We start from the raw sequence: 16852 nt of genomic DNA on the forward strand, positions 1-16852 counted from the left end.
TCTCCTCACCCAGTCAAACCTTCCTTTACACAAAAGCCCACTGCTCTGTTCTAGGAATCTGATGGCCTAGAGCAGTGGTAGTTTTCTCTTTGAAGTGGTGACCCTTTTCTCCTTCCTCCATTTTCTGAGCACCAATTCTTTTCATACTAGCCAATGGGAGAAGACTGTGAATTTAGACCCTAGCCAATGGGAAAAGACATAGTCACTACCTGAGTTAGAATAAGAACTAGATGCACTTCATATCTTGGTGTATGTAGGTCTTCCTTAGCATACCTTCTGGATTAAGAGGAGAGTTTTCTATCTCCAGCATTGCCTCACTTTGGGTTTTCTTTATTGTGTCTACTTCCCTTTTTAGGTCTAGTATGGTTTTGTTCATTTCCATCACCTGTATTGCTGGCACAACTGGCTGTTATCATGTAGAAGATTGCGAATTGATCCATTTCTATCTCCTTGTACTAAGGTCAAATCTAAGTGGATTAAGGAGCTCCACATAAAACCAGAGACACTGAAACTTATAGAGGAGAAAGTAGGAAAAAGCCTCGAAGATATGGGTACAGGGGAAAAATTCCTGAAGAGAACAGCAATGGCTTGTGCTGTAAGATCAAGAATCGATAAATGGGACCTCTTAAAATTGCAAAGCTTCTGCAAGGCAAAAGACACCGTCAATAAGACAAAAAGGCCACCAACAGATTGGGAAAGGATCTTTACCTATCCCAAATCGGATAGGGGACTAATATCCAACATATATAAAGAACTCAAGAAGGTGGACTCCAGAAAATCAAATAACCCCATTAAAAATGGGGCTCAGAACTGAACAAAGAATTCTCACCTGAGCAATACCAAATGGCAGAGAAGCACCTGAAAAAAATGTTCAACATCCTTAATCATCAGGGAAATGCAAATCAAAACAACCCTAAGATTCCACCTCACACCAGTCAGAATGGCTAAGATGAAAAATTCAGGTGACAGCAGATGCTGGTGAGGATGTGGAGAAAGAGGAACATTCCTCCATTGTTGGTGGGATTGCAAGCTTGTACAACCACTCTGGAAATCAGTCTGGTGGTTCCTCAGAAAATTGGACATAGTACTACCGGAGGATCCAGCAATACCTCTCCTGGGCATATATCCAGAAGATGTCCCAACCGGTAAGAAGGACACATGCTCCACTATGTTCATAGCAACCTTATTTATAATAGCCAGAAGCTGGAAAGAACCCAGATGTCCCTCAACAGAGGAATGGATACAGAAAATGTGGTACATTTACACAATGGAGTACTACTCAGCTATTAAAAAGAATGAATTTATGAAATTCCTAGCCAAATGGATGGACCTGGAGGGCATCATCCTGAGTGAGGTAACCCAATCACAAAGGAACTCACACAATATGTGTTGCAGCCGACCAGCAGCTCGCAAAGAATGGTTCAACTGAGATGGCAACTCGGGCTGAAAGAGAGGAAGTAGACGGGTGGAAAAAAGAATGGAGCCAAGTCAAGGTCACTCTGATCAAAGCTCTATTTTACTGTTGCGACACTCAGTTATGAAGGAAGGGAGAGGGTACCCGATTCCCGCCAAATAATCTCGTAGTCCAGTAGCAGGGTGAGCACGTGTGTGGCTCCAAACAGCAAAGCAGCACAGTCCAGCAGTGGGCATGGCAGAACGAATGAGTACAGGAAGCTCCACCCCTGAGCAAGCAGGTTTCAGGCTGGGGGAGGGGAGACTACATCTCTTCCCTGTTGTTAACAAAAATTAAAAAAAGAAAAAAAAAAGAAAAGAAAAGGCTGGCCTGAGGCAAAAAATTTATCTATGCTCAATAGTTCTGCCTGAATTCCAGGGCTAAAGAAAAAACCTGTTTCCATGGGATTCCCTAACTTTTCTTATGGTAAACTGTATCTGGCTAAGACTGTCCTTTCTATCCTAGTAAACAACTAACAGAAAAGCCTTGAGCAGTAGGCTCTGACTTTATAATGCTAATTTGTGCTGAATAGGTAACTTCCTAGTTGAATTTTAAGTAGGGCGTTGGAACCCTGGCTAAGTTTGACTGAACAAATTTGAAATACATTTTATTAAGAATAACACTGAGTTGATATTCCTCTGCATTTTTGGGTGATAGGCGGGAAACAGGGAGAAGGGGGTGACAACTGGCTCCATAGTATAAGGCCAATTGGCTTATTATTTGGGTGGGAGGCAGTGAAGGGCTTGCCCTTCTAATAGTACGGTTTCCAACCTCTCTCGGCCGCAACAAATATGTATTCACTGATAAGTGGATATTAGCCCAGAAACTTAGGATACCCAAGATATAAGATACAATTTGCTTGGAGAGAGTATAACTAGGACTCAGCAGCAGTGAAGGCACCCTTGCTTACCTAGCTCTGCAATGCTTCCTTGGTCTCACCTCTTCACTGATCTTCTCTTTGTTGATCGAGGCATGGCAGAGACCTTCTCCTGGCATCCTGACTGATCCTGGTTGCTTCCACTGACTCATGCTGATTCCGTGGAGGCCTGATGGTTTCTGCTAGATCGTGCTACCACTGCTGATTTGTGTCTGGTATCCTGACACTACTGAACTAGGCTGCTGGTATCCTGACAATGGAAACTGCAATTGCCCCAAAGAACTATTTCTAAACAGGTCCACATCCCCTTGTCCTACTTACCATCTTTTCTTCCCTATCTTTGGATGGTGGGCTAGAAGAGAGGGAGGTGGAAGAATTTGTGAACCTGTATTAAAAGAATGTTTTGAAAAGCCTAGGCCTACAGCTTCTCAGTAAATCAAAAAGAAAGTCTCCATTTAAAACTTCGAACAACTTTGACTCTTGCCCATCTTGCTAATTTTCTTTCTCAAATATAGAATAAGCCCATGTTCAGAGCTTCTGCCAAACAACAGGATTAGCTATGAGTTAGTGACTAGCTAGTTGGACATATTCAGAGCACCGACTTTCAAAATTCTGCTTATGGAAAACACTACTGTTTTTCTCTCCATGTGGAAGATGCAGGCTACATTTTTGGCTCTATGTGTTTATCAAAGTGAAGCAGCATCGAATCGTGTGTCTGTAGTTCCAAACAGGGAAGCCAAAGGCAGGGGGGATTATGAATCTGAGGTCTAATCCACAGAGCAAGAATTTCTCTCAAAACAAGTGTGTGTGTGTGTGTGTGTGTGTATGTGTTGCTTAGATTAAAATGCCATCTTAAATGAGATATCTATCATCATATTTAATGTTTGGGCAAGCATAGTGAAAAGATACCTGAGAGGCTAAGTGTGGGACACAGGTTAATACGACCATGAGCTTTCTATTCTCACCTACCCAAAGGCTTCTGCTCTAAATTACAGCAAATGAAAACCCTTTCTGTGTTTGATATGGAAACTGTAGATCCTGCCACAGAAAATAGCATCAGAATGGTTTCGCCACATCAGTAGTAAAGAGAATTTACTCAGGGCTTGAAAAGACAAAGTTGTAGAAATACACATATATATATAGAGAGAGCAGGAACCCAGAGAGGGGACTTTTGGCACTTAATAAGCCTGCCCACAGTGACAGTTTTGCCAACAAGGCCACATACCCAAACTGCTCAGACAACACTAATGGGGACCAAGTATTCAAATATCTGACACTGTGAGGAACATCTCACTCTAACTACAAGAAGGTCTTATGTAGGCTGCCCTCCAATCTACTGTTTTTCCCTCGTATTGAAAAATACTACATTCACTTCCTCTGCCCATGCCTTACGCAAAAACAAAAACAAGTCTCATAATTTCCTACTTTGTGTTGATATTTTGAAAACTGGAAGAAAATAGCATGGCAAGTTAGCCATTAAGGTTCTTATTAAAAATAATAGGCCCATGTAGAATGCTTTTTAAAAAAAGACTCCCTTTGTACATGCTCGTTACAGATAAAACATCTTTTTTTTTTTCTCTTGACTTTCTTTTTTTTTAATTAGATATTTTCTTTATTTACATTTCAAATGTTGTCCCCTTTCCTGGTTTCCCCTTCAGAAACTCCCTCCCCTTCCCCCTCCCTCTGCTCACCAGCCCACCCACTTCTGCTTCCTGGCCCTGGCATTCCCCTATACTGGGGCATAGAGCCTTCCCAGGAACAAGGGCCTCTCCTCCCATTGATGACCAACAAGGCCATCTTCTGCTGCATATGCAGCTGGAGCCATGAGTCATACCATGTGTACTCTTTGATTGATGATGTATTTCCTGGGAGCTCTGGGGGTACTGGTTAGTTCATATTGTTGTTCCTTCTATGGGGCTGCAAACCCCTTCAGCTCCTTGGGTACTTTCTCTAGCTCCTTCATTGGGGATCCTGTGCTCAATCCAATGATTGGCTGAGAGCATCCACCTCTGTATTTGTCAGGCACTACCAAGAGCCTCTCAGGAGACAGCTATATCAGACTCCTGTCAGCAAGCACTTGTTGGCATCCACAAAAGTGTTTGGGCTTTGTGATTGTATATGGGATGGATCCCCAGGTGGGGCAGTCTCTGGATGGTCATTCCTTCAGTCTCTGCTCCACACTTTGTCTCTGTAACTCCTTCCATGAGTATTTTGTTCCCCCTTCTGGGGACCCATGGAAGAGGAACAGATAAAACATCTCAAGAACAACACAAAGGAGAGAAAACAATTGTTTTAAAGTCCTAGTTACATGCAGAGATGTTTGATGAAACAAGTGTAGTCAGACATTAAGTTTAAAATATGTGTTGTGGTTATATATTGTGTACTCTCACTGTGAATGCCTTTCAGTTTGCTCAATCAAAAAGAAATACTTCCTTTATAAGCATGAGCAGCTGAGTTTTTGTTTTTGTTTGGTTTTTCGAGACAGGATTTCCCTGTATAGCCCTAGCTATCCTGGAACTCACTCGGTAGACCAGGCTGGCCTCTAACTCAGAAATTCACCTGCCTCTGCCTCCCAAGTGCTGGGATTAAAGGTGTGTGCCACCACGCCCTGCTCAGCAGCTGATTTTTTATCTATAGGTTCTACGTAAGAACCAGGGATGACTTCTGTATTTGCCAGGCACTGGCATAGCCTCATACGAGACAACTATACCAGAGTCCTTTCATCAAAATCCTGCTGGCATATGCAATAGTGTCTGGGTTTGGTGGCTGATTATGGGATGGATCCCCGGTGGGGTAGTCTCTGGATAGTCCATCCTTTCATCTTAGCTCCAAACTTTGTCTCTGTAACTCCTTTCATGGGTATTTTGTTCCCTATTCTAAGGAGGAATGAAGTATCCATCCATTGGTCTTCCCTCTTCTTGATTTTCTTGTGTTTTGCAAATTGTATCTTGTACTCCCAGAGCTCGTATCTCTAGCTGCATATGTAGCAGAAGATGGCCTAGTCAGCTATCACTGGGAAGAGAGGCCCCTTAGTATTGCAAACTTTATATGCTCCAGGACAGGGGAATGCCAGGGCCAAGAAGTGGGAGTGGGTGGGTAGGGGAGCACGGCGAGGTGAGGGTATAGGGAACTTTCGGGATAGCATTTGAAATGTGTATAAAGGAAATATCTAATAAAAATTATTAATTAATTAATTAATTAATTAATTTAAAAAAAAGAACAGGGATGACAATGCATACCTCTAATCCCAGGCCTGGGGAGGCCAAGACAGGGAGACAGGGAGATAGATCCTTGAGGTTTGCTGGCCAGTCAGTCTAGCCTATGATTGAGCCCCAGCTTCAGTGAGAGACCCGATCTGGAAAAACAAGGTGATCAGTGGTTGATCTGATCCTGACTCCTGGTCTCCACATGCAGTCATGCATGGGTTTGCACACACATGTATGCACACAAGACCACACAAATGAACACCAATACTACACAAGCATGTGTATACACTGATGCACACACACACACACACACACACACACACACACACACACGGAGAAACAGAGATAGAGATAGAGACAGACAGACAGAGACAGAGACAGAGAGAAAAAGAATAGAAAAAGGACATTGAAATTCTATACTTAAAAATACTCTACATTGATTAAAGAATTAAATATGGATTAAAAGCCTCCTCTCTCCAAAACAACATAAAACTACAGCTCAGGTAGCTTTGTTGGTAAGATTCCCCCAAACAGTCAAAGGAGAACTACGTCTATTTCAAGAAGGAGTATAAACAGTCCACACTTTTGAGTTTCTTTCAGGTAACTACGACCTTGTTATCAAAAGCTCCCAGTGGCATTAGAAGAAAGGAATGTCACAAATTATTATACTTGAAGAGTAGAGGTGCTAACATCCTAAACACAAGATACAGTTATAAGGAATGAGATTATACATTACAGTCAAATGAAGTTTGATTAAATTGCAAAACTGATTTAGCAGGCATAGATTAATCAATGTGGGGGGATGGAGGTTGACTAAATAGTAAACTCCTTGCCATGCATGCACAAGGACCTGTGTTTGCTCTCCAGGACTTATGTGAAAACATAGAAGCAGCAGCTTCGCCTGTAATCTCAACACTTGTGGAGAGGAGACAGGAGGACCCCTATGACTTGGGTAGCAAGTTCCGCAAAATGAGTGAGCTCTGGGTTCAGTAAGAAACCTTGTGTCAAAAGCATAAAATGGAGACTGACTGAGCGAGATATTCCACATTGTCTTTAGACCTTCCTAATGCCAGAAATGAGAGCCTACTATTAGCAATTTGGCTAGGTATTACTATGGAAAAACTAGAGAGTAGGCAAGAAAAAAATATACAAATCTGGAAATGAAATGAAAGTTTTTATTTGTGTAGAGAAATATAGCTAATGATCTTGCTAAAATGGGTTAAACTTTTTAATTTTTTTAAAGACCCAATTTCTTCTCAAATTAGCCTAAAGATACTATGAAATTAAAGTTAAGATCCTTGTAGGTCTATTTGAAATTTTTAAATTTTATGTGGAAAGTCAGTAAAGAATCAAAAATAATATTGAAGAAAATTACAGAATAGGTTGATTTGTATAATTAAATTTCAAATTTTATCATAAAACTATGGTAATTCAGACAACTTGATATTAGATCATAGTTAGCAAATAAACAGATAAAATATACTAGAAAGCATAGAAATATACCAATATATATTGAGTATATATATATATATATACATATATATATATATAGTACTCCATATATACTGTATATTGAGTGTATATTGGATACATATATAACACATATTAATAGATATTATATATAGATATACTCACTGTGCAATAACAACATAAAGGCAAAAGTCAAATCTTTTCAATGCAACAAAATGGTATGTATTAGAATGGATAAATTTAAAGACATATTTTATAAGTAAGGATATTAGGAAATGAAATGTTTATATGTTGCTTGTGATAACAGAAAGTCACATAAGTCCTTGAAAACTGTGTTGTTTGTATTGTATACTGTGGACACTGTCAACTTGGAATAATTTGGACGGTACATTTCTGGGTGTACCTTTAAGGGTGTTTCCATAGAAGTTTAGCTGAGAAGAGAAAACTCACTTTGAATAGGAATGGCTCTATCCTAAGGACTGGATCACAGGCTGAACAATAATGTTAACAATGATAATAATAATAATAATAATAATAATAATAATAATAATAATGAAAGCAGTGAGTAAAACCATCATCGCACTGCTCCCTGACTGTGGCTGCCTCATGCTCCTGCAACCACTCTCACGGCCACACCTTTCTCTCCACAGTAGGCTGTACCTTCAAACCGCAAGTCAAAATATATCCTTCTTTCTTTAAGTTGCTTGTTATAAGATATTTTGCCACAACAAGAAAATAAACTAGCATACACATGAATGCTAAATATATATATATATAAATATCAAACCCAGTAATCCCACAACTAAGTATATTCCCAGAATTGAAGCCTCTGTCTACTAGAAGATATGTCTAAGAACATTTGTAGCAACTTTCCTTATACTATAAAGGCCCTAAATGCCTATCAAAAAGAGAACAGAAAAAAATAAGTCTTGGTATATTTGTATAATGGGATACTATATAATAATAACAATAATAAAGCAACCACATCAAACAAAATAATCAAATCTTGAAAATCTTAAGCTCAGACAATGAATCTCGAATCTAGACACAACAGAGTCCTCACTGTAAGTGCCTTGAGGATGGATGATAGGAAGATGTCCATCATGTACCAATCAATTGTGACTGTACTCAGAAGTTGAACTTCCATAATTCATAGAGATTGCCATGAGTGTACTATGTCAGCAATATGAATGATCATATTTGCCTTCCCCCACAATAACAATATTTAGTGAATAATAATAACTTCACAAGGCACAGGGGTTTCAATAGCAATGATTTGCCAGATACACGACTGAGGCAAACACGTTATTTTATCCTAATATTAATATCATTTCTCAGATTACATATTACATATCACACAGGTGTGTGTGTGTGTGTGTGTGTGTGTGTGTGTGTGTGTGTAGGTTACAGAATGACTACAAAGTACTAAAGAGGCAAGGTGTTTCAAAGAGGCCTGTGAAACCAGCGCTCGCAATCTGATAGAAATATAAGAGTCTGAAGGAATGAGATAACCAACAAGGCCAGAGAACTCTGGGAACACATTACTGCTGCCACTGCTGTTGGGTCAAAGATGGGAACAAAGCTATAGGGCTGAATCAGTTGAAGTAGCCAAAGGACAGGACATGGTTCAGACCAATGAACAGGCAGGTGAATGGATGGAAGGTCCAAATGTATAAGCAGGTGTATGGGCAGACAGTAGTGTTAGTAGATACTGGCCAGGATGAGCCAAGCTGAAGGCCCTGGGAGTTCTCTGCCTACAGATTCCTCTATGCACACAGTGAATAATGAGATGACAGGTTTGTGGGACTAATACCGAACTTGGGGGTCACAGCCTGTACCTCTGGGAGCCATATTCAGTAATTTAGGCTTAAGAAGCCAATTAAAACAGGCACACTAACAGGAAACAACAGAAAAGGGGGATTTACTCAATATGACCTCCTTGGAAAGATGGACCAGACATCCTGTTACCATAGAAAAGAAACCAACAGACGTTTAATCAGCCATGTCTTCAGAGACAAAGGGAAATGAATGGAATGAAGCCATGTTGGGTATGGTAGAGTTTGCCTGTAATCCTAGAATTTGGGAAGATGATACAGGATGACTGTAAATTTGAGGCCTGTCCAGGCTTTGTAGAAATGCCCTGTTTCAAACAACAAGATGGAGCCGTTTATGTCAGCCCTTCCAAACATAAGTAAGCAGACCTTGGTTCCTAGGGGCACAGACTGTGACCACAAGTTTGGTCACAAGGCAATGCTGTTACAATACTGGTTGTTTACCTGGTATAAGGTCCCAGGGAAGGAGTTACAGTCTTTCCTTGGTTTGGTGTGTCTAATAAGTTCTTGGGCCTGGTTTTCTCATATGATTTTAATGCATTCATGCACCCATCCAGTCTCAGTTCACCCCGTTCTGTGTCGTGTGGGTGGTGTGACAGATGGCGCCGTTTACGTGTCCACCCAGGTGCAGAGCGTTCCTCTATCTTCAAAATAGAGTCAGAGCTGCTCGCAAGATGGCGTCTTTCAGGGTAAGGCAGTCTGAAACGGGGAGTAGGTTAGAGCAGGGCACAGCCTGTTTGCAAAACTGACGAGACGAGATTGGCTCTTTAAATAAACCAAAAGGATTAAACGAATCTATAGTACTGACCATTCTGAAGCCAGGGTTAACGTTTAGCATAGGGAGAGGGAACAGGAGCTGAATGTTCTTGGAAACTCGCTTTTTCAAAAAGGCTTTCAGCGAAGCATTGTGTATTAGTACCCCCCACCCCGGGTGGAAGAATATTTTAAGATATTAACCGCAGGGCTCCCCGCTCAGGCGCCAGCTCTTGCCTATGGCACGTCTCCCACTCAAGCTTCAGTGAACTTAAGGCACTTTGCCAAAGAACAGGGAGCCTCACCGTGGAGAGGAAGAGGTGTCTTTCAGTTTTAAATGTGCAACCCACAGCAGGATCCAGAAAGAATGTAGGACAAAGGATTCCAAAGAAAACATAGCAGCTCTGAGCTCGTGTTTCCCACCCTCCTGACTCGCTTTATGAACTCCCCGGATAGATGGGAAAGAGAACTTCAGAGGAACTTGGCTCCTGAAGAGGTGCCCAGAGACTTGCCTTCCCTAGGCGGTACCTGAAGGTAGAACGGGGACAATGGTAGGAGTCTAGGTGGATTTGATGGATCCAAGCCTAAGAGTCCATTGTTGCTTTCCCAGTGAGATCTGAGGGGTGGAAAACTTGCCTGTTGACCACGTGCTTGGCAGTAAGCAGCATCGAGGGAGGATGGTTATGTGGAGGATCTAGGGAGATGGAGCAGCCTCCTAGAATCAATACCCAGTTCCAAGAGCAATGATAGATGTACCAAGAAGCAGACAAAGTAGGTTGAAGGAAGCAAAATAACTGCTCTTGAGGAGGCCTAGAGATTAGAAAAGGGGGTGAGAAACAGCAGGACTTGGAGCAATGGCAAAGTTGTACATCTCAGCACATTCCTGCCTAGTTGATGGTTACTCAGACAAGGAGAAAGATGGAAAGCCGAGGAGGCATGAGAAAGAAAGAGAAGCCGTGGCGCCCTAGGATCTGGATGAAATCTCTTGCTGGCGGACAGTCAAGAATTTCAAGACAGCTGACCAAATGGCCCGCAGAGGACGTACTCCCGTCTGAGAAAGTCTCACTAACAAGGTTATGAACCATCTTTCCAGACAAAAAGCACGTCTTAACTTCCTTGTGACTTAAGAATTAATTCATTCACGAGGACTCCTTGTGAGGTAAGAATTCCTCTGGCCTTTCTAACTACTACTACTTTATTATTATTATTATTATTATTATTATTATTATTATTATTATTATTATTATAGCTTTCCTTCCTCATTTGAACAAAAACCACATTAAACCTCCTTAGAATCATATTTATAAGCAAAAGACCCTTCTGAAAAAGGTAAACCAAGCATTTTTACTTTCTCAAACTTCCATATAGATGACATTCATTGAACATTGTTACTTAAAGCCACAAAATCTCTCTCTCTCTCTCTCTCTCTCTCTCTCTCTCTCTCTCTCTCTCTCACACACACACACACACACACACACACACACACTATTGTTGACATCCTTGAGCATGTATCTGTCTTCTACCTGAATATATACTGTCTTGCTTAATGAACTCCAACTTCAATTCTCATGGACATGTTCTAAGACTTTTTCTGTGACGTATGTCAAGATCCTACTTTCCCCTAAGGAGAAGTCTGTGAGAACAACTCAGGTACACAGATGAGGCAGTTTGGATGATAATGACCCCGATAGACCCATATAATTGCATGCTTAGTCCCCAGTTGGTGAACTGTTTGGAAAAAAATGGGGCCTTTTTGGAGGAGGTGTGTCCCTGTGAGTGGGCTTTGAGGTTTTAAAAGTCCACTCCAGGCTCAGTTAGCCCTCTCTGCCTGAGGATCAAGTTGTAGCTCTCAGCTACTGCTCCAGCATCCTGTGTGCCACCCTGCTCCTTCCCATGCTGAGAATAATCTGATCCTCTGAACTATAAGCAACCCCCAAACACATGCTTTGTTTTATAAGAGTTGCCTTGCTCATGGTGTCCCTTCACAGCAAAAACACTGACTAATACAGTGGAGAACCCTGAGTTCCATCTCTCACTACTGCTGAGAGTCACCAACATCAAGATGCTCCTGCTGTAAGCCATGGCATGTCACCAGCCCGCTCTACTTAGGTCCAAGCTCACGGGCAAAGGGGGATCCAGAATTAATCATATTAAGTTTGTGCCCGCAGGCAGGATGAAGGCCAAACTATGAATAGAATTATCAAATATAAAAGCAAGGGACTTCCTACTTCTTGCAAATGCCCCAGGTATGCATGTGCTTCTGTATCCTGCCTCGTCTGTGTATCCCTGAACTACAAGTCTGGATCAGAGCTGTGCTCATTCTCTGCTCCCACTCTCCCAAGCAGCGTGCCAAGGCTATTTGAAGGCTCTGGGTTTCTGTGCAGAAACTCATCACTATTTCTGGGTGTAAGACACTGGGAAGCAGCAGAATGGGAGAGGCAATCGTCCCATTCATTTTTTTTTTTTTTGGAAGGGGATAAAAAAACCAAACAAGCTGAAGTTTTGGTTGAAGAAGATTAGCAGCTGCCTCTGTGTGATGTGGAAAAGAAGATACATGAACCAAAAACCTAAAACTAAAAACAAAACAACACACTCAATAAAGCAAAAATAAACAAACCAAAACAAACCAAAAACACTTTATCATGAGAAAACAGAAAGGACTATATGTCAGGAAGAACTCTAAAGAAGAGGAGAAAGGGAGAATGATGGGGAAAACAAAATACCACGTGTCTTTTCATATGCAAAAGCAGCATATAAATATATATGTATATATATTACATATACTACATATAATATATGTATATATATTCATATGACATGAAAGCAAAAAAGGCCTCTTTTCAGAGTAGAAGAATGGGAAATGAGGTGGGAGTGGCAATTATGAACAAAGTGACATATATGTACAAAATTGTCACAATGAAACACTATTATTTTATACACAGACTTAAAAATAATCCTTAGGGCCCAGGGAAGACTCTCATACATGTGAATGCCTCTCCACGGTCATTACAGTGCATGCTGGTTGTACAGCACTAAATTGTGCTCAGACAGTTGTATTGTTTCCAGAGAATCTCCATGGAGGTCTTTTCCTCAAGAGGCTTGGAGTCGTAAAGGAAACAGTTACAGTCAGGCGGAGTTCCAGTGAATCTCGAGGAGGTGGCATCAGCGGGTTTACATGGTATGAACAAAGCGGACAGAGGAAGAGGTCGATTTAAAGCCTACCTGTGGAGTAGATAGATGTATTTATACCGGATGAGTCAAGTTTGAAAGCCTCAGTTTCAGATGGAGGAGACTGTTCCTGTGTTCTGTAGTCTCAATACAATTGTGATCTCTTTGCAGTTGAAGGTCTTAAAAGCAAGCCACAGCAAGCTGTCCAATCAGACATATTTAAGATGAAACTTCACTCTTGGCGGGGATTTGGGAGGCTCACCGGAATGGTAAGAAAATTGATGATCTGAGAGCTTGGAGGTTACTGCTCTAACAAAAGGCTGTTAAACTTTGACTGCAGGAGCTTACCCGTGAGGGGGTTGCCAAACGCACCACCAGGCACAAGCCTCCTCATGGATATATCTTGGTCAGTGTCCTACTGCTGTGAACAGACTCTACAACCGTGGCAACTTAAAAAGAAAAGCATCTCAGTGGGGCTGGCTTATAGTTTTAAGTGCTGTCGTCTTTTACCACTGAGGTCAGCTACTCCATACAATTGCAGGCACATGCTTACTTCTCAGTGCTTATTAAAGACACATTACATGTGTGATTCTACCACTCAGGAAGGCTGAAGTAGAAGGATCATGACATCCTGGCTAGGCTAAGTTGCATAGGCATGCATGCATACATACATATATGCATGCATACACACTATTTTAAATGCAGCCTCTGGGTCTGCTCCTTATAGAACCAGAATGAGAACTTCTAAATCAGAATCAACCTCCCCTCCCCCTCTAGCCAGAACCCTTCTTATCAATCCTCCTATTTCCATGCTTTTGTGTGTGGCCCTTGTAGTTTAACAAGAGTTGTTAGTCTGAGCATGGGTGGTATCTTAGGTTTCTATTGCTGTGAAAAGACACCATGACCACAGGAACTCTTATAAAGGAAGACATTTAACTAGGGGTGGCTTATAGTTCAGGGGTTCAGTCCATTGTCATCACGGAGGGAAGCATGGCAGCATGCAGGCAGACATGGTGCTGGAGAAGGAGCTGAGAATTCTGCCTCCAGATCAGTAGGCAGAAGGAAGAGAGTGTGACACTGGGCTTAGCTTGAAACCTCAAAGCCCACCCCAGTGACATACCTCTTCCAACAAGGCCACACATACAACCAACATGGCAACCCCTTGTAATAGTGCCACTACCTATGGGCCTATGGGGGCCATTTTCATTCAAGCCACCACAATTGTGGTGCTTTATAATAGCAACAGTAAAGTAACTGACGCAGTGAGAGAGATAATATGATACAGGGATGGTGTCTAATAAGGATTAGGGTAGGACAGAGAGAGAGTCACCTTGCTGGCTCAATGCAGTAAAGTCCCTCCCTTTAGAAAAGACTTTATTATTTTAGAGATTTTATTTTGATTATATATATATGTGGGCTTGCAGAGATTCTTGCATGAGGGTGTAAAGCCCCTGAAGGTAGCAAAGGGCTTTGGATCCCTTGAAGCTGAAGTTACTGGCAGTAAAGAGCTGCCCCTCACAGTGCTGCGAACCTAACTTGTGACCTCTGTAAGGGCAGTTATGTGCTTTTGACTGCTGAGCCTCTAAAAGACTTTACTTTTAAGAGCAGTTTAAAGTCCAGAGTAAACTTGAGAAACAGACACAAAAATATCCCATGAGATCTCGGCCCCATAGAGGCATAGTCACACCCCACCCTCTATTACCAACATCGCCCACCAGAGAGAGAGAGGTTCCTTACAATGATGAGCCTACAGTAAAATGTCCTTATACACAGGGTGCACAATTTACATTGGGTTTCTTCATGCTGTTTTCATTATACATTTATGCAAACAATCATAATGTACATGCACCCACCACGATAGCATCCCACTGAGTAGTTTCATCTCCCTAAATAGTCTGTTTCCCCCAGCCATCTCTCCCTCCTCTCAGAATCCTGGAATCCATTCATTTATATGCCTGATGGTTTTGCATTTGGTAAAATATTCTAAAGCAGGAATCACACCATATTTAGTGAAAGAAGGACTTCTTTCACTTGGAGGTACTTATTTAAGATCTCTCTGCATGCTTCTACCATGTGAGAGCTTACTTTTTAGCACTGAATAATATTCCATCATCTAGATGGAGCACAGTTTGTCTGTTTATGTGTTAAAGGGGTATTGTCATTATTTCAAAATTTTGGCAATAATGAACAAAGCTGCAATGTGTGTGTGTGTGTGTGTGTGTGTGTGTGTGTGTGTGTGTGTGTGTGTGTGTATTTTGAGCGGGTCCTTGTAGGTGTCAGACAGGGAAGCAAACCATGAGAAGAGATGATAATAAGAACCTCACTCAGATCGATTTTGTCAACCTGGATCAGACTTATGGGTGTCTAGTGTCTAGCTCTTCATTGTTATCATACTTAAATCACCCTTGGGAAAAGGGTTTCAGGCAGCAACCATTCCAATTCCAGGTGCACAATAAATCTTAATGTGTGACTGCATAGAGACTCCTTTCTGTATGTGACCACGAGGGTGGGGAGTTCTATAACTAAAAGGCCTTAGAATCTAGTGTGGTCTCTGACCAATAGCATAGAGGTCAGCAGGCCATGAAGTTCCTGTGACATCTCCCTTAAGAATGGGTAATGGTCTAGGGAGGGAAGAGTCTGTGATAATCATGCTGGGGAATTTGGATGAGTTCTGCCTCTATAGCAAAAGGTGGGTGAGTTCTGCAGCTACAGATAGCAAAATGTTCACCAGGTCATTAACAAAATCCATGCTTAGCCTTCTGAGTAGGAAAACAGGTATTTTTTTATCTCCTCTACTGAGAAAAGGCCCCTGTGTGTTTAACATTTCTGGTTTCTGTAGTGATCTGGAGGGGTGCAAGAACCTTTGTGCCCCCAACAGCAATTAGCACTTGTGTACAGGGTTTGTGAGGACATAAATGTTTAATTCCTTTGCAAAAAAATACCAAGAAGTGTGATTTCTAGATCATATGTTAAGAATATGTTTATATTGTAGCAACGTACCAACCTCTTCTGAAGTTGCTGTACTATCTTGCATTCCTGTCTAAAGTAAATGAGCCTGCCTGTTGCTTCATGCCTTGCCCACATTTGGTGTGGTCTTTGTTTTGAATTTGAGCCATTCTAGTCGTTATGTATGTAATAGTCTATATCTCATTGGTATCTCAGTTTGCACTTTCCTGATGACATATGGTGTGGAATATCTTTTTATATGAGTTCAAATACTTAGAATATACATATACCTGTATTTGGCATCTGTTACAAGCTTACACATGATTAAATTAGGGCTGCTTGACTGCTTCTAAGGTTTTAGAGTCTTTGTATTCTTGGATAATGATGCCTTTTTTACCCTTTTGAGACCCAGTCTTTCTCTGTAGCTTACACTAACCTTAACTCAGCTTGAGTAGCTTTAAGTCCTTCCAATAACTGGGATTACAAGCGTGTACCATCACAGCAGCTCTAGAGACCATCTTGTATATGATGTGTCTTTTGCAAATACTTCCTCCAGTCTGTGGCTATAATTTTGCTCTTGATAGTGCTTTCAATAGTTGAGATCCTATTGTTTTTATTTGTGTTTTGTTTTGAGACAGGGTCTCTCTCTGAGGCACTGCTGTCCTGGAATTCACTTGTAGGCTCATAAAGATCCCTGAGACTCTGCCTCCCAAGTACAGGAATAAAATGCATACATCATTCACACCTGACCATGGCTGAAATTTGTTATTATTTTCTCTTACCATGTTTGCCGCCATTCTACCCAGCACAAAGGGGAAAGGGACAAGTGCTTTTATTTAAACTTGCAATTAAATTTATTTTTTGAGTGGATATATAAAGCAAGAAAATTGTATGAATGAATATATGGAATACTGTGGTGCTTTGAACGTGAAATGTCTCCCATAGGCTCATGTGTTGGACATTGGTCCCAGCTCTGGGTCACAGAGGACAGCCTTGAGATTTACAGCATGGTCTCTCTTTCTGTCTGCTCTCTGTTTTGTAAGCGCAAACACTGTAGTCAGCTACCTTCGGGTCTCGCCACTATGACTTCCATGATGGGCTATACCCCTGTGTTCCCTTCTCCCCATAAGTTGTTTCTTGTCAAATA

The 16852-nt window shown here is 41.4% G+C and overlaps 1 long non-coding RNA gene across 1 annotated transcript in view; it reads left to right on the plus strand.

Annotated features, from left to right (window-relative positions):
* Positions 1-9346: 9346 nt before the first annotated feature.
* Gm40056 overlaps positions 9347-16852 on the plus strand; it is a 77647-nt gene continuing 70141 nt past the window's right edge. Inside the window, exons 1-2 of the long non-coding RNA XR_003954487.1 lie at positions 9347-10750; positions 12931-13028. This is a non-coding gene — a long non-coding RNA (predicted gene, 40056). The remainder of the gene's footprint in view (positions 10751-12930; positions 13029-16852) is intronic.

This window comes from Mus musculus, chromosome 3 (assembly GCF_000001635.26).
Source record: "Mus musculus strain C57BL/6J chromosome 3, GRCm38.p6 C57BL/6J".
Classification (NCBI taxonomy): Eukaryota; Metazoa; Chordata; class Mammalia; order Rodentia; family Muridae; genus Mus; species Mus musculus.